The following is a 20,393-nucleotide window of genomic DNA, read 5'->3' on the forward strand; positions in this document are numbered from 1 at the left end:
GGGAAATAATAGATGTTGAATTTTAGAAGTTATTGAATTGTCTTTTATTAATGAGTTTAAGTCTTCCGCATTGCTTTATGTTGATATTAAATTGAAATGTTAAGGTTTAGATTGGTTGGTTCGCTCACATAGGAGGGTAAATGTGGGTGCCAGTCGCGGCTCGGTTTTGGGTCGTGACATATTTAGTTATGATTAAATATTTTCAGAAACTTTGTGTATAAAAAATAATCAAATAAAATTAATTAACTTCTATTATATCATATCAACCTCATTATTTTATTTGTATATAAGTGCATGCTTTAATATATCATTTAATATCTCTTAGTTTTAACTTTTTTTTCAATTGCCAAAAGAAAGAATATATTTTTATTATCTGTCACATTTCAATTTTTAAAGAACTGCATTTTGTAAAAAAAAAAAAAAAGATAAGTAAAGAAAAGGAAAAAAAATAGGGGCACGGATGAGGAGAACTGAGTGGGGGTGTACAAGCCAAATCGTAAAGTCAAATTGAACCGATGAATCAAATTAAATGAAAAAAATCGACTTGGAATTTGATTTGGTTCGTTTGGTGGTTGAAAAAAAAATCGACCACCCTTGGTTTGGTTTAGTATTAGAAAAAAATAGTCAAACAGTTAAACCAAATCTCTATATACACACACACACACATATATATATATATATGTATGTATATATATATATATGTATGTATATATATATATATATGTATGTATATATATATATATATGTATGTATATGTATATATATATATATGTATATATATATATATGTGTGTATATATATATATATATATATATATATATATGTATGTATGTATGTATGTATATATTATTTTATTTTATTTACAGCTAAAAAATATTATTTATAATCTACTTTATTAATATATTTTTAGTTAGTTTGTAGTTTTCAACTGTTTATATACTTTATTTTAAATTTGGACTTGTAAAAATTGTAAATATTTTATTTTATATTAGGCGAAATGGTATGATGAACCCTTATACTTACATGTATTTGTATTCTATATCCTTATACTTAATCTTTTGTCAACCGAACCCTTAAACTCAACTAAAATGAAAATTTTAAAACCCTTTGACCATTGACCAGACTGATGTGGCATTTTATTTGTTGACTCAATATAGAGTGTGTATCATCGTTTTAAAAGGAGAGTGAAACAATAAATTTTAACTAATTAAACAATAAAAATAAAAAGGGAAAACAAATTTAAGTTCCCACCCCTCCTTCCATCATCTTCCCCAACCCCTCCTTTCGTCATCATCCCCAGAACCCCAGCCATAGCACTTTCTTGAGCCCTAGTCCGTCCTAAGGCTGGCTATTGAACAGGACCGGATCAACCGGAACGGTTTTACCTGAACCGGTATTGGTACCAGATTTTTCTTATCAATACCGGATCTTACCGGACCGAATTTACTGGAAAATCCAACATGTTCCGCCCGGTCCGTTAGTAACCGGTTAGGAATCGGGTCTTACCGGTTCATCTGGTACATTTTCTTTTTTAATTTTAATTATTTTAATTATTATATAATATTATATATTTCTATTATTAATTAATAATATCATATTATTAAAAACTTCAATTGAAAACTTTAAAGTTTATATAGGTTTGAAATTGAATTTAAACTTTAAAGTTTATATTGAATTCAAAGTTTGAAATTGAATTTAAACTTTAAAATTATATTGAGTTTACAGTTTGAAACTGAATTTAAAGCTTAAACTTTATATTGAACTTAAGTTTGAAATTGAATTTAAAGTTTAAACTTTATATTGAACTTAAGTTTGAAATTGAATTTAAAGTTTAAAGTTTATATTGAATTTAAAGTTTGAAATTGAATTTAAAGTTTAAAGTTTATATTGAACTTAAGTTTGAAATTGAATTTAAAGTTTAAACTTTATGTTGAATTTAAAGTTTGAAATTGAATTTAAAGTTTAAAGTTTATATTGAATTTAAAGTTTAAAATTGAATTTAAAGTTTAAAGTTTATATTGAATTTAAAGCTTGAAATTGAATTTAAAGTTTAAAGTTTATATTGAATTTAAAGTTTAAAATTGAATTTAAAGTCTAAAGTTTATATTGAATTTAAAGTTTGAAACTGAATTTAAACTTTAAAGTTTATATTGAATTTAATGTTTGAAATTAAATTTAAAGTTTCAAGCTTATATTGAATTTAAAATTTGAAATTGAATTTAAAGTTTAAACTTTAAAGTTTATATTGAAAAAGTTTAAACTTTAAAGTTTAAACCTTAAAATTCAATTATATATTAATGTTTAAACTTTAAACTAATATTAAAATAATTAACAATTAAATTTGTAAAATGACATGAATTAAATAGAAGAAACTATTTAAAAAGAAAATCAAGGCGAATAGCCATATATTTATTCAAATAAATAAATTGTACAATACAAATATTAGAAAGAGAATAAAAGTACATAATCTAGATATTGAATATTAATTATTTTACTAACAACTGCATTTTTTAATTCTTTTTGTAAATTTAGTATCACTTGAAAAAAAAGATTTTTTGGAACTTGCATTTGTCGTTTTTCTTCCATTGCTTCCATGTCATCATAACTACTCTCACCAAATATTTCATCTATTTGGTCTTTTATTGGCTACTTAATAGTGGTAGTCAGGTTTTTCTTCTTTCGGCATTGATCCAATCTCGAAACAACACCGATATTTTCAAATTGTCCTTTGCTAATGAATATCGATGATCTCCAATCATAAATCTCGCTGCACTAAAGGCTTGCTCCGAAGCGATCGATGATGCTTGAACCGCTAGCACATCTCGAACAATCCTAGCAAGGGACGGAAATCGGTTTGCACGATTCTTCCACCATACTAATATTGGAGGTTGAAGTTGTCTTTCTTCATGCCTAATCTTTTCCCGTGCCTGATTGAAATATAAATTAAAATCATTATTAGTAGAAGATTCAAGCTCAAGATATTCATCCATCCAATCATCTGTATCATCATTTTTAGGCTTAGAAGATGGAGGTTCAACTATTGGAATATTTATTTCCATAGTTTTATATGCATTATATAAATCTCTAACTTTTGTATAAATGCTACTTTTACATTGTTCAACACTAGGAGTTTCATCATCTTTAATTTCTAAATTTACATAATCTTTTCAACCATTCTTTCAACACCACTTAATTTATAATTTGAATTGAAAGTAGTAGCAGTCAAATATATTTGAGGAATAGGAAAAAAATATTTTTTGAATTTTTCAATCATAAAAGCAAGTGAATCTTTAAATTGATCTTTTCCTTTATATTTTGTAAATTCAGATGAAATAGCACAAATATTTACTAAAACAGAAGAAATAGTAGGATAATATTGACCAGAGCATGCATTTGTTGCTCTATAAAAAAACACTTAAAAATTCAACAAGTTCTTTTGTATTTTGCCAATCTTCAAAGCCAATTCTTAAACGCGGGTCCGCATTATGAGCATTAAAACTAATTGTATTGGTTCCTGATAAATATAAGCAACTTGAAGCATTTCAAATAAAGAACTCCATCTAGTGCATACTTCTTTTGGAACTGATCTATATGCAAGTCCACATTCATCACAACGATTTTTAAATTCTGTAATTCTAGCTTTTACTTTAGCTTTAAAAATCCAATTACAAGCAAGTCTAATTTTTTCACAAGAAACTCCAAATTGAGAAATACCATCTTTTACTATTAAATTATAAACATGTACGGCACACTTAATATGAAAACAATCATTATCAATTGGACAAAGTCTACTTTTTAAATAATCAACGGCTCTTAAATTATTAGAAGCATTATCTAAAGTGACACTCATTATTTTATCACATATTCCATAATATTGTAAAATATTGCCTACTTTTGATGCTATATAAGAACCGATTTTAGTTTCTTCAACATATTTATACGCTAATATTCGTTTTTGCATGTTCCATTCATGGTCAATCCAATGGACAGTAAGTGTAAAATAATCGTTACCATTGGGACTACGTCCCATATCAGATGTAATAGATAATCTACCTTCATAATAAGCAAATAAACAACAAAGAAAATGACAATATTATTTTCGATATTTAAAAAGTTCACTTTTAATTGAATTTCTTGGAATACTTTCATAATCTGGGTTATATAATTCTCGAATATAATGAACAAAACCAGGATGTGAAGGGAATGAAAAAGGCAAACCACAAACAACAATCATTTTAGCTAATTATCTACGATCTTTTTCTTTACTATACGTGCAGTGTGTGCTTCGACTAGCCGGGTTAGACATATTTAATACACCTTGAACCATATTAGAACCTCCAACACCCATAGAACTTTCGGGTATAGGTGTTTCATTTCTATCAGCTCTTTCTATATCATCTAGGCGAGCAAATTCTTTATTACACTTTCGTAAATGTGTTCTTAGTCGTCCCGTTCCCCCTTGTGTACCCGTAGTTACATGTTCCATTACCAATTTACATTTTGTGCAAGTAACAGTAGCTTTTGACTCATTTTGTATCAAAAATTTCCATACTAAAGATCTTTTAACACGTACGGCGACGATATTTGAAAAAGTAAGTAAAGGGGGAACTTCGGTAATCGGACTAGTAGGGGTATGGTTCTCTTCATATTCCACATTTATTTCTACTTCTTCTAATTCTTCCTCAAAATTAGTATAATGTCTATTTAAAGACTCATGATCTACTTCATTTTCGGGATTAAATTCAATAGGTCCTGGTGACGTAAAAAAAGTTTCATTAACACGAGTATAATCATTAGTATTAACATATCTAGGTGGCAAATTTTTAAAACTAGAACTACTTACTCCTACCTTATTATTTTTTAATTTCAACGTTGGTCTTTTACCACTATTTCTTTCCGAATTCATATTCAAATTTAAAATAATTAAATATTATGAAAAACAAGCAAAATAATATAATAAAAGAAATAAAATAACTTAATTAATAAACAAATAAAAAATTAAACTTGGAAATTGAAACGAATGTACCAAACGTCTACGTAAAAGTAGACGTATAACCAAAACCGGATTTCAGAGATGCCTATTGTAGCTTTCGAAATTCAAACTCCAACTCAATATCACAATTTAATAATTAATAATTTATGAGAGATTTAAAATTGAGATTTGAGAGATTGTATAAGTAGTAAATTTGTGATTTAAAATGGAAAAAGATGGTATATTTATAGTGTAAATGGGTTAGAAAGGGGTGAGGGTGTTATTTGACCATTTTGGGCCCCAGCCCAACGGTCGAAAATAACGGCTACCTTAAAAAAAATACCGGGTGAACCGGTGCTTACCGGATCAGACCGCTTCGGAACCGGTTCTTATCGAATCGATTCAATCAGATAAAAAACAGGAACCAATTTGGTAACCGATTTGGTATACTGGCAGACCAGTTCCTTACCGATTCAACCGATACCGGACAGACTGATACGGGATCAGGACAGAAACACCGGATCAAAATCGGCCCGTTTGCCAGTCTTAGTCCGTTCCCAATCCATGGTGAGAGTTGAAGCTGATGTTGCGATCGACAGCCAAGGAAGAGAACAATTTAGAAGTTCAATAGAGGAGTAGATCTGAATTCTTACGATCCCAGATTTTGTTTTGAACCTCTCTGTCATCTACCAAACCCTCTAAATCTTTCTTGTTTCTTCTTCTTGAATGCAACAATCTACACAAAAAAACTCGTTTATGATCTGTCCGTCTATGTGTAGCAATACAAGCGGCGAGAAATCTAAGACTCTTTAAAACAGAAACTATTCTATGATGAATTCGAGAAATAGAATCAGGAACAGTGATGACTGTAGTATTACTTGTTGAAAATTGAGTGAGTTTTTATGTTAAACAAACATAGGAAACTTCTAAAGACTGTCGATGCTTTGGATGTTTCTTGCAGAAAATGAGAGTAATTTGCCTTTAATTTTGATTTGTCAATGTGCATCTGTTTTCTAGAAGCAACTTTGACTGATTTGCACTTCTTCAAGTGTTTTTTCTGTTTCTATTCTTCAATTTCTAATAATTTTAGTACTTTATTTCACTACCATTTTACTGAGAAAGTAAATCTAAGACTCTAATGGTGGTTGTAGAAGTGAAGGAAAGTTGAGAAATATATTTATTTTATGTTTTTTAAATAGAAAATTTATTATTTAACATTTTAGTTAATAATATTTGATGTGAATATGACATGTCTTTTATAAGGGAAAGTGAGTTACACATGATTGGAAGGGTTTGAAAGTCTTATTTTATTTGAATTTACGAGTTCAGTTGGCAAATGATTAAGTAAGAGGGTTCAGAATATAAGCTCATACAAGTATAAGGGTCCATTAGACTATTTTGCCTTTATATTAAAATTCTAAGTTACAATTATATAGTTATAGTTTTTCAAATTCGAACTTAACAATTTACTTTATCAGTATTTTTTTTATTTAGTTTGCATTTAGCCTTTCATCTTATTAAATTAACATAATGAACATTGATATTTAAAAAATAATAATAATTTTGTACTCATGTGAATTTTTACAGATTTTTCAAAAATTTCTTTTCACTTAACACTTTTTAAGTTTAGTTTATTACACAGGTAAGTGAAAAAATATTTGATCGATTTCTAAATTCCTTATAGTTGTAAAAACTTGAAAAAATCAAAAATTCCGAAAGAACTGACTAAAGCCAAAATCGAAAAGACTGACTTTATATGGTTTGATTTGATTTTTAGATTTAATAAACCGACATAATTGGTTTAATTTTTTTTAATGATAAATCAAATCGAACCGACCTATGTACGCCCCTAGTGATGAGTGGAAGGTAAAAATGTACAAATAAGCCCACAAATCCAAGTGTCAAAACTTGAATGGAGTCTCAACTATTGTTGATTGGACTCTGCAATCTTAAGATGACCTAGGCGATGATTAGCTCTCATTTGTTATATTATTGTGAGTTGACTGTCTAAGTAAAATATCTAACCCTATTAAATTTGAGGGAGGATATTAATTCATTTGTTTGTCATATTTTTAAGTTATATACTCGCTTTTCTTACTAGTTTTTGAATATGAATATTATATATGTAATATAACAAGCATAAAAAGAAAAATAAATAAGTTAAACGAAAGAGTGATGATTGTTCAAAATTGGGGGAAAATGCAAAAAAAGTTATCCGCATCGGATATTTACAAGTCAATGCAATTTCCATTATTACATGATTTAATGAAATAAAATGAATTGTAAACTTAAATACACAGCATACATATATTGACTTAATATAAATACTCGATGCGGGTAAGTTTTAGTCAGAAAAAATTGATTCAACATTGATTTGTTCAATTAAGAAGTCATCATCAGCTACTTGGATAGTGACACGTAGCGATAGTTTTTTCCCTATTAAAGTATACATATATACATAAGGGAAAAAATATTGTCAACATATCGGTGCATTTCTAGGGTTTATTGTGATTCCAAATTCTCTCTATCTCTAGGGTTTCGCCGCTTCTATCAAGAAATCATGGCTCCCCGAAGCTCTGGTAGCAACCATATTTCATCTACTTTTCTATTTTCATCATTTCAATGTAAATCACGCTGCTCATTGCATTCATTTTTGGTTTTCGTTTTCGTTTTCTACCGTCATTTTTCTGATGATGTTTGTTAATGCTGAAAATTGAATCAGAACTCATTTACACTGCAATCGAATATCATACTTGAATTCATATTTGAAGGATATATCATAAAGTTACGATGTTTCTTTTAATTCGAGTTTTGGCAATAAGAATTGCTATTCCTTAATATCTACGTCCTAAAATGAATTTTAGTATTACTATTTGCGAAGTCAAAAAAGTATTTTTTTTTCTGATTAAGATTTTTACAGACATGTAAGAAATTTCTTTACTCTAAAATTGCAACTTCAGTAGTTTGTAATTTTTAAATGTGTAGCTTAGGATTTTGATTGAACTGATTAGATAGTTTGTACCCCTTATTCTTTTTTGTGATTAATTATCTTAATACTTCAACTATGCTTATCTAATGAAGAAACTGTAGATTTGATAATTAATGCACTAATTGGAGCTTGTCTCCCAATTATTTCTCTCATGTGTCGATTATATCATCTCAATTGAGCTTAAGTTAGGTGGATATCAGTTTGATTGTATTTCTAGCTCCTAGGTGTTAAGAAGAAAACAAGAGTCAGTTACATTGAAATAATTGTTGCATTGATTTTTCTGTTTACACTGTATTTCACTGAAGAACCACTATTTGTTTGATGTTATGAGATAATAGTTTTATTTTTAATTGTGTCCTTTGATTGTTGTATTGGGCGTGAGGCTAGAAATTTTGACATGAGATCTTCCTCGAAAATAAAATGAGGCCTAGAAATTTTGAAATGAGATGTAGCCTTTTATAGAAGGGACAGGATACAGACTGAATTTCTTATGATAGGGTATACAAAATTGCTATAAAACTCAATTATATGTATTTTCTTTTAGTGCATCATTCCTCCTGTTCAATGTATAGGATTGAGGTAGTGACATTTTTTCTTGTTTTTTAATATGATTGTTGCCGCCCAATTATATACTATTATTGTTGTGTTGGGCAGTTGGCTGTGCATGTTCATCTTAATTCTCAATCAATGTTTGCATCTGTCACTTTTCGTTTTGCGCTGAAGTCTTCTGTTGTAATTTATTAGTTCCATTCTTTGCTAAAGGAAAAACAAAGGGTAATTTTTTGTCCCATTTTTATCCTGGTTGATGATTTTCTATTTTCCTTGTTTCCTTATCTAGGAAGATCTGCTCGTCCTGCCCCCCACCCCACGCTCCCCCCCGTGCTGCTCCTCGTCCTGCTACAGCCCCAGGTTGGTTTTTTTGATAGTCAAACTTTCATCTCTTTGCAAATTATTTATATCATTGGTTTGCAGTACAACTTCCTTCCTTTGCCTGTGCATTTTCATATCCTCTCTCTTTTTCTTTTTTGCAGTAAACCATGCTCCTCCACCAGCTCCCTTGCAAAGTAGTTTTGGTGGATCCATGCTTGGTGGTATTGGTTTTACCATAGCTCAAGGTATGAGATATCCTGCAGTATGCAGGGAACTTGAATCATAGTTCTTCAATTATATTTTGTTTGCAAGACTCTCAACAAGAGCAAAACAGCTTTTAATAACCTTCCTATTTTCTTCATAAAAAATATATATTTTGTTTGCAAAACGGTCTTCTAGTATGTCGAAAACTTAAAACTTAATAGAAGTTCTTCAAATATATAGTTGGCGAAGGTGCTTACAGATGTCTAGTTTGTTTCTAATTTGTATGTTTTACAGGGATGGCCTTTGGTACTGGAAGTGTTGTGGCACATACGGCTGTAGATGCTGTCATGGGTCCAAGCACCATTCAACATGAAACTGTTGCTTCCCAGGCACCTGCTACAGCTGCACCAATGACCAGCGGTGCTGGTTCAGATGCTTGTGGTATGCACACTAAGGCATTCCAAGATGTAAGTGTTAATTTCACACCTTTTAACTACTATTATTTGCAAATTGGAGGTTCTCTTTTGGCCTTTAAGTCAGTATTACCTGTCTTATCTTGACAAGAAGATTCTGATGAAGTCATTGTTTGTGGTTAAACTTGCGGTGCATTGATAGCTCCAGAAGAGACATTGACAAGTGTCAGTTCTACATAGATATGTTGTCCGAGTGCAGGAGGAACTCAATGATGCCTAAGCTTTTGTTGGTGGGGTGTTATTTTTATAACGTTAAACTCATTCTTAATAGTATTGTTGAAATAACGATGTAATTATGATCTAGCTGCATTGATTTGTCATAGTGAATTTGGTTCTTGATACTCTGCCTCCAATAATTATAGGCTGAAGCCTGTGAAGTATTGGACTTTTATAGAACTATCCATGCTACTATATTTCAGTATGCCTTTTATGCTATGATGTGCTGCCCTTGATTACTATCCAATTGTTGAAATACAAGAACTCCAAGTTCTTATGTGAGTTTAATTTAATTGATTGACTGGCTGACATCTTTGAAAATGTCACGAAACGAGAATATGGACTGTAGATTTGGCCTATCTTTGTGGACTAGGACCGTTGAGTTTGAAATTGCTACTATTGTCCTTGAGTTTTCTTATTCTATCGCTCATTTCCATGGAAGTTTTTTGTTCAGGTGCAACTAAAGTATAACACTCTTTTGCTGGTGCAATTTTATTTCGTGTACAACTTTTCACATCAGAAATTCTGAAAGAACCTTTCAGAATAAGGATCGTGTTCAGTACCCTGTTGTTAGTGCGTGTCTATTAGTCGCTGGTATGGGTTCTAAAACAAGAGTATTCATCCTCAATTCCTAATTTGGGAGATAATCTTTCCTATGCTAATAAGTCTGCATTTAGCTGGAAGGGTTATTGTTAGAGCCGCCAATATGGGTTAGGCCCGTTGGGCCGGCTTGGCCTAACCCGGGATTTAATAGGTCTTGGAGCTCATTTAAGAAAAGAGTTTTTTAGCCCGGCCTGAATAAGCCTGCTTATTTGGGGGGCTTGAGAAATATCGGTAGGGTCGACCCGTGGGCTTATAAAAATTAATTAAAAAATATAATATAATATTAAAATTTAAAAATAAAGAGAGTCCAAAATTAAAACAATTAGTTTAATATTTCTATTTAGATATTTATACTTTTAGTTGAAAAAAAATTAATAAATATCAATGAAAATGCACAAGTACCCCCTAGACTATGACCAAAATCCCAGAGACACACCTTAACTAAACTAAGGTCTTATTACCCCATGAATTTTTTTTGTAATTTAATACACCTTTTGTCTTATGTGGCACTCTATGTGAGTCCACGCAATTGAGGCGCGTCGGAGATATTTGGATGCCACGTAAGCCAAAGAGGTACACAAAATTACAAAAAAAAAAAGTTCAGAGGGGTAATACGACCTTAGTAAGGTGTGTCTTTGGGATTTCGGTCATAGTCTTGGGGTACTTGTGCATTTTCCCTGAATATTATAAAGATAATTTTATTTGTGAATTTGATTAATAAGTAATGACATCAAGGTCTCATTTGTTTCCATTAAGATTAAGACGTCTGAATTTGAATACGCATTTAAATATTAAGATGTGCATTAAGATCTAGATGTGTAAATTTGAATAAACATCTGAATATTAAAATATTGTCTCTGAATCTAAACACTAAATTACTGGGACAGTTTGTTTTCAATATATGAATGCACATATGAAATTTAACGTTATATCAATAAATTATTATCAAAACCTTGTTAGTAAAATAGTATTTTCCATATAAAATAATATTTTAAACATTTTTTACCGTAACAAAGGTAATATGATTTATCTTTTAAGAACTCAACATCAAGTTACATCATTAATATGACTATTTTTTGCACTCAAAATACTTTAAGAATCTAATATAATGCAATTTAAAATAGTTTATATAGAGTAGTAAATATATAGTTTAGAAAAATATTTTATTTTATTTTATTATAGAAATTTATTATTGTTATCGATCAAATAACTAATACTTTTTTATTTTTTGAAACCGTGCTAAATATTATATCATAGGAGTGCGTATCAATTCAAATATATTGATTAATTTATGAAAGTAAAAGATGTATATTAAGTTAATATGAATAAAAGAAATTATAATGGCAAGCATGTAATTAAATATTAATTAAATAAGAAAACAACTTTTATGAGTTGTTTTGATTTAGGGTGTGTTTGGTAGGAAGGAAAATGTTAAAACAAGTAGATTTTGGACATATTTTCTCATGTTTGGTTGGTGAGTTAAAAATATTTTTCGGAAATGATTTTTAGTGTTTGATTTATGAATGAAAAATATTTTTGAGGNTCCAAAACTTTTGCCCCAACCAAACATGAGAAAATTGGAAAACATTTTCCAGATCCTTCATACCAAACACACTCATAGTTGAATTAAGATAGGAGTCTTATTTTTTAGTCTGAATAGTGTTAAGGGTGTGTTACAGATCTGATTCATTCAGATATATCCAGACCCATTAAGAGGCTTATAATAAAATAAAACAAACGAACTTAATGAACTGAATCTGAATAATTAAGATTCAGTTCTTAAAAACAAATACATAAGGCAAATCTGAATTATTAAGATTAAAACCCCATTAAGTGCAAACAAATGAGGCCTAACATAATGTAATATTGTTTTGTCGATATTTATGATAATATTTTTAAATTATAATTTATAATTTAATTTAATAATTATAAAAAAATATATAATTTTTTAAAAAGCGGGCTGACCCGGCAAGCCTGTAGCCCACGTACTTGTGGGCTAGGCCAACCATTTTCTGGCCTACACCAAAAATGGCCTAGCCCGGCCTGACCCGTAAAATGTCAAAGCCTGTATGAATTAGCCCGAATGAGGTGGGCTAGCCCATATTTACAGCTCTAGTTATTGTTAATATTCAATTGTGCGAGTGCTAAAATTAGAAAATTCAATGTGTTGCAATGATTTGGATCCGTTTTTCTATATGATGCATGGTGTAATATTTCAACTTTTAGCTATCCACTGTTGTATTATTAATAATTGGGATATCTCAGCTTGGTTTTTTACTTCATTGAAGTCATGAAAACTACATGGTCTTGTGAGAGTACTACTTTAGTTGGCTTCCTTAGAAGTGCCATAATAAAACCTTGATTCCTACCTGTGCACCCCAGTTAATGCGTTCTTTAAGTTCCGTTTCTTAGAAGCCTGAAATGGCTGGCTATGCTCAAATTTCATCAACTTTCTTCCAGGCTTTACCTTGGTCTATTTATATGCTCGTGTGAATGGGATGTGGGGTATATTTATATTAATAAATCAGAGTATTTTTGGTTACAGAGAATAAATAATAAAGCCTAAAATTTAGGTCGGGCCGCTGCCCCGAACCCCGCCTTCGGATGGGGGGCTCCCGCCCCCCATAACCCCCTGGCAACCTCACCTAGGCGGTTAAGCCGCGTAAACAGTTATATATATTAATCAGGCTCCACAACCTAACACAAAGGTCATTCAAGTATATAAAATTATTTGAAAAAATCGTTCAACTTTGTCTTGCATCAATAAAGTCACACAACTTCTGGATTTTCTTTTATAAAATCACTCAACTTAAACCATTTTTCTAGGAAATCATTATAATCAAAAAAATATATATTTAATTGCACAAACCACCCTTCAAGTCTAGTTTTTGTTATACTTCTTTCCAATGTAGTTTATAATATTATGCTTAACTCTCTTATTTTTAATTTTTAACAAATATTTTCTTAACCTAAATATTTTAACATAAAGATTTCATGATTTAATTAAATTGCGCTTTATCATATATTATTTCATTAAATTGATTTTATAACATCTTTTTATTTTATTTCTCAAAAAAATCATTATGTAGGTAGGTAGATGTGAGTTTTTTTTGTTGTTGAGAAATTGATTCAATTTTCTACATGGCTTAATTAAAATTTGAAGCGTCAACCAAATAAAACTACAAACAATAAATTACAAATATGGTACATGTAAAGAACAAAAAAGAAGTGCTTCTACGTGTTCAGTGCTTATCTTTACTTGATGAATGACATAGAGCAGATGCATTAAGAATAGACTTGTGAGGGAGGCCAGTACTTAACTTTAGATAAATGAGTATATCACATATTGCCTAAATATATTTACAACTGTTTTGGCACAATGACTTTTCCAATTTTTCCTAAATGGCAGATTATGACATGCTATTCGGTATTCACTATATAATAGCATGGAATCACACAAAATTGGGTATACCTCGAGCAGAGAAAAGTATTGACTTTTTTTAGGGTTATAATGATTTTTTTGAGAAGTTTAATATAAAAATGTTATAGAATCAATTAAATAAAATAAATATATGATAAATGGAAATTTAATTAAATTATTAATTTTTATGTTTAAGAATAATATTAATTAGCTTAAGAAAATATTTGTTAAAGAAAATAAAATAAGAGAGTTAAGCATAATATATCAAAATATCAATGAAAATAAGTATTACAAAACTAAACTTGAAGGGTGGTTTGTGTAATTATTTCTTTTACTTTTTGGTTGTAATGATTTCCTAGAAAAATAGCTTAAGTTGAGTGATTTTATAAAAGAAAATTCATAAGTTGAATGAATTTATTGATACAAAATAAAGTTAACTATTTTTTTGTAATAAAATCACATATTTAAATGATCTTTTAAGATATTTACTCCAGATTTCATCATCTCTACCTTTTGGCCAAATATATTATTATTATTATTATCATTTTCATGAATTTGTTGTGTTTTATCAGTATAAAAACTATTCCACTGTGAGAAACTGAAGTTAGAATCAAAGTAAAATCTTTCAAGTGCGCAAGAGATGATGTTGTGCTAGCAGAACAGAAAAAAAGAAGCAGGTGCGTCTTAGTGGTCAAGTTAAGCATATTCAAATTTCAATAGGGAATAAAATTTTAGGTGATTTTCCTTTTTGTTCTAGCCTTGGTAGACATAATTAGGTGAACAGTATGCCGGCCCAGACACCAATCTCCATTCATTGTTCTCCTATTTAAAAATTGTGTTCATATCTGTCATTCTTTACTGAATAATATTTTCTTCCTAAGAAATTTACTTACTGGCTCCACCATCATTATTATCATAGCAGTTCTTGCTGACCCCCTTTTCAGTTCTCATTTCTTAAATGATTTCATCAAAATAAAATTCATAGTAAAACAAAAAGTTATTATTTATTAATCCTTCTCAATTCATAGTAAAACAAATTTTCTACTTCCAAACCAGTAGGCCAATTTACGTATAGGCATTCTCAAATAATTATTTAGCCATTTTGATCCAGTTTTCAAATTATTGTTCATTCTGTCCTAATTCATTTATTCGTTATAATATCCCTAATTTCTCTTTAATCTCCCCCCCCCCTCCCCCTTCTTCACTAACACTATTGCAGTTGCTTTCATAACACCTTGTTTGGAAGGTTGTATGTATAGTATTGTTAGTGTAAATATTATGTTTGTTTTGATTGTAACTTAAATTATATTGTATTGTATCGTTTAATTTCATCGTCAGGTAATGATGAAAAGACTAATTTTATGTATTGACCGATTTGGTGTGATCGTGTCATTATCTTAATATTTTCTTTTTATTTTATCTCTATTTATTATTTATTTGTCTTGCTTCATTTTTTATCATGTCTTTTCATAGTAACTTTACCACATATCTTGTTTATTTTATAGGTCTATCATTCATATTATAGATGTTTAACATAATGTAACAATGAAGATTGATACAATCTATTCATTCATCGTATTCATTAAAACTATATAGTACACTATAAAATACAAAACAAATGCAATATAGTACGACACATTGTGAAACAATATATCACAACTATCCAAACAAAGTGTAAGGATCCCCTCCACCTCTATAACTATGAGCACTACCATATGGACTGCCGGAAGTTTTATTTGTTTCTAATCCAATTTTGTGTTTGAACATTGCTTTGTGAATTGAATTAATATGGATTTGGCTCATTTCCATTTCCTTTACTCAGCCAACAAAGCTTTGACAATGAAGTAATAGGGTGTTAGATAGCAATATCCACTAATATTAAGGAGAGTTTCATAAACTTCCTTCTGGTTTCATTGTATTACCTGACCTACCTTGTGATTTACAATTTGTAACAATTCTTTTGAACTATTTATTTTTAATGTAAATTATATATGGCGTAAAGTGAAGAGTACGTAATCTACCATTACTTCAAAATTAGAGAAAAATACATAAAAATATCTCTAAACTAGGTCAAATAACTTAATTTAGCATAAATATCCTCTTAACATCTTTAAAGTGAATTAAAAATCATCCTTAGATTATTATAGCACTTTCACTTGTCATATCATAGACATGTAAGTGTCACATCATAGTCATGTCAGCACCATGACATTAATTAATTTTTTTATTAATTATTTTTCATAAATTTTTCTTCAACACTTCTCAAAATTAATTTACATTGAATAATTAATTACAAATATATTTTCTAAAATTAAAATTTAAAATGTGGATCCATTTTTGTTCTTACATACCCAGCCCCACCCACCCTCTTTTTATTTCCCCGTACCCAACCCCCACCTACCTTCTTTTTATTTCCCCCCATACCCAGCCCCCATCCACCCCCTTCGCTTCTTTCTTCATCCTTATTTTTCACTATTTCTAGCACTTAACTATTCATTTTTTTCTTTTCATATTTTCCAACAAGCTTCACCATATCTCCTATTTCCAGTGCCGGCTCTTGCCTATTATTTTTTAGGTCATTATCTTAGGTCCCAAATTTTTTGGAGCCTCAAATTTCTATAAAATAAAAAATCATGTTTAATTTTTTTATGAAATATATATATATTTTTGCTAATACTCATATTTTAAAATTTTTTCTAACTCCTTATGCACTCTATTTATTCAAACCTTTGATAATTAGAGTAATATTCTATCAAAAATATGAATCAATAACTGAAAAGTGTTGAACAAAGTAAATTATAAACATTCTTTTATTTCTTCACAATTTTTATGTTAAAGTAAGATATATCAAGTTATCAACTTTTTGAATCAGATTCTATAATTCTAACTCTTATTTTTATTTAAAATTTAAATATTTTCGATTCATATAATAATTTTCTCAATAAAATATTTTTTTCAATGTAGAATTGATAAAATCTTGCTAAAAAAATAATATCTTAAAAAGTATTTGAAAAAATCATTTATAAAAAAGATATTAAGTAACAATTTACATCTAAAACTTTTAAAAAATAATAAATAAATACAAATAATTTTTGAAAAATATTTAGGCCTCTAATTAAAATTTCGCTTTAGGCTCTCTTCCTTTTGTCGTCTTTTCGGTGAATCAATAAGATTTTTTTAGCTCCGATGAAAATCGACAAAATTTATATCTGTGAAATTGATATCAATAGTATGATGTTGGTGTTGGGTTTTGTGAATTACAAAAGAAATAATGAAACTAAAATAGTTGATAGAGTTGAAGATGAAGATGGAGGATTAAAGGATGCTTCAATGGAGAAAAGATTTAGGGGAAGACAATAAATAAAGAGAAGGAAATTTCATATAATTTCATAAATATTAATATATTAAGAAAATAATATTTAAAATATTTATTATATATTGACCTATAAAAAAATGATATGTGTATGATTTTATAATTTTTTTCTTTTTTAATTTCTTCACAAACTATTAAGTGAGTGAACTTTCTTTGTCACGTCATCATTTAAGGTTGCATTCCTTTGTCACATCATCTCTTAGGATTGCATTTAATTCACTTTTAAAATGTTAAAGGGTATTTAAAAACTCATATAGTTTAAATACTGAGATAAGTTATCCAACCAAATTTAAAGAAATTTTTATGTATTCTTCTCAAAATTATTGATCGTCTAAGTTCATACATATGGAAAAGAAAAGGAAAGAGGAAACAAATCACTGTAAAAAGACTATTTATTTAAAGCAAAAGGGAAGAAACTTGATTCATCCTGTCACGTCATTAATAATTGATCTCAAAATAATATTTTTTGGGCCCAACCACTTATTTGTTGACGAAAAATTTATTTAATTCGGAGCTGTTGAAATTAATATTGATTAATCATAGAAAAAAAAGTTTATGGGAATTCAACTGTTTAGTTATTTTAAAATTATTTTTTTAGTATTTTATATTCTGACTTGATTATAAAATGATTTGATGGATTAGGTTTGGATTGATGGTTAGTTTTTTCGATGAATGGTTAGTGAAGATATCATTTACAGCAGGCCAGGATCTTGACAACACTAAAATATATTTTGATAGTGTATAAAAATAATGCTAAATAAAATTCATTAGTAATGATTGTATTAGAAATATTTGTATTACATATGTCGTTTACGTATTATTTGGTTTAATGTATTAGAAATAGACCAAGCACATATAAATTTTTAAACTTATCCCTGAATTTCATTTTAACACTCCAACTCAACCTTATTTCATTTTAACCCTTTAACTTCAATTTTTATGTTCTATTTTGATACTTTTAAGTAATTGATAGAGTGCGTGCATCACACTTTCTCTAAGAGTCTAAGAGAGTGATATACAAAAAAAAAAAAAAAAATTTACCCTTCAACAAATTACCAATTTTATGATTTTTTTTATTTCTATATGGATGCTCTTCAACTGTACTTTTTTGACAATAACTAACGGATGATCGATGATTTTTAAAATACAAATTTGCAGTTGAAGAGCATGTATAGAAATAAACAAAATAATCATAAAATTAGTATGTGTTTAAATGGTAAAAGAAATTAGAGTTGAGGGTCAAAATTTTATTGTTTTTAAAAAAATATTATATTTTGTATTTTACTCTCTTAGAGAAAGTGTGTTGCACACTCCGCTACATCACTTAGAAGTCCAAAATAAAACATAAAAATTGGAGGTATAGGGTTAAAATGGAACAAGATTAAGTTGAAGTGCTAAAATGAAATTCAGGGACAAGTTTAAGGATCTGTATATATGTATTAACACGCATTGCATAAAAATAATTATTATAAAAATACCTTTCACAATTATGTTGGAAAAGATATAAATAAGTTTCTGAGGGGCAATGTGATCTTTAGCCATGCTAGCATTAAACTCTTGCATCACTACTATGGCATTAGTAACACACAAACAGATATATACATAACATGAAAAAATGAACCAAATAAAATATTACTAACATACAGAGCTAATACTTGCATTATTTTTACTAAGGAAAGATCTTTTTGGCCAGAAAAGTTTGGCCATAATATGGCCAGAATGGTAAAAAGACATGTTCACACTATAAACTAATTTATTTTTGGACATTTTGACCTTTAACTCAAATATTAAATATATTCTTCACATAGGTTTCCAATGCATTGAAAATGATTGATGACATTAATTATTTATGATTCCATAATTAAACAATAAAAAGAAATCACAAAATCCACCAAAGAAAACATAAGTTTCACCGATTCTTCTTTCTTGAGGTTTTCATGATTTAAAAAAAATTATGTCTTACAAAAAAAAAATTAAAAATGTAAACATAGTAGTAAAAAATTATATAATAAAAGAAATAGTAAAAAACTATATCATAAAAAAACTAGTAAAAAAACTACATCCTTTTTAGTTTAAAAAAATCCTCCTTTTTACTTAATTCTTTTATTTATTTATTTATTTATTTTCTATTTCTTGATGACAAAAAAATAATAATTAAAAAATATAAAAGAGGAGTAAAGTGTAGATGATCTATTTTAGTTTATAATTTCTAGTCTAGAAAAGAAAGTTATATCTATATTTAAATATTAAAAATTTACATCTACAATTCTCAAAATTAAAAATCTGAAATTAACTTAGTTGACAAAACGACTACTCCTATGTATTTAAATAAGTTGTTACACATCAAATTTCTAGAAAGAAGTTGAATAATAAAAGTATATTTCATCTGATTATATTTAGAATGTTTGTGAGTGAAATATGATAAAAATTGAAACTACAATAATGTTTCTCTTATTATGTAATTGTCTTCATATCCTCGTTCGTATATGAGTCGTATCATGCACAAATAAAGACACCTTAAAATTAATATTTTTTTATTTGAGTACTAGAGACAATACAAACATTTTTTGGATAAAAATGTTGATGGAGCTTCATTGAAAAATTATAATAACACATAACAGGTATAAAAAGTTCTTTATGATTTCAAAATTAATTTTTTATAAAAAAAATTCAAAAGAAAAACACCTTCATAGTTCTCCGATGATAATGACAACACAAATTTGTTAAGAATGAACTATCGAAGTTTCATAACATATATATCTTTCTTTATAAGTAATATTTATTGTTTTATCAAAAAAATGTTTGTTATGAAATGATATGTTAAATAATAAGCTTACATAGTTGTAGTCATAATAATAATATTATTCCCCCCCCCCCCAAATAATTTTTTTAAAACTAAATATGAATTTATAAAATTAAGTTATTTTATTGTATTTATTAGATAGATAAATTTAAGTTACATTTTACCTAATTTTTTAATATAATGTAAAATCGTTTAGTAATAACAGTCAAAACTCAAAAGACTCTAGTTCATATGTTCCAGCCCTAGATTACAAACCAAAAGAGCCAAACATTGATACTGTAGTCTTGTGCTCTTGTGTTATGTCAATTTGATGATTTGATAATCATTATTTATATTTGTTATTAATATGAGTTCTAATTAATTAGGTAATTGTAGTAATTATTATGGTAAAAAAATTAAAGCTATGCATAAAATTAAAAATATAATTTGAATTATTTCAATAACGACAATCAAAATTCAAAATACTCTC

The sequence above is a fragment of the Solanum pennellii genome, chromosome 10 (assembly GCF_001406875.1).
Source record: "Solanum pennellii chromosome 10, SPENNV200".
Classification (NCBI taxonomy): Eukaryota; Viridiplantae; Streptophyta; class Magnoliopsida; order Solanales; family Solanaceae; genus Solanum; species Solanum pennellii.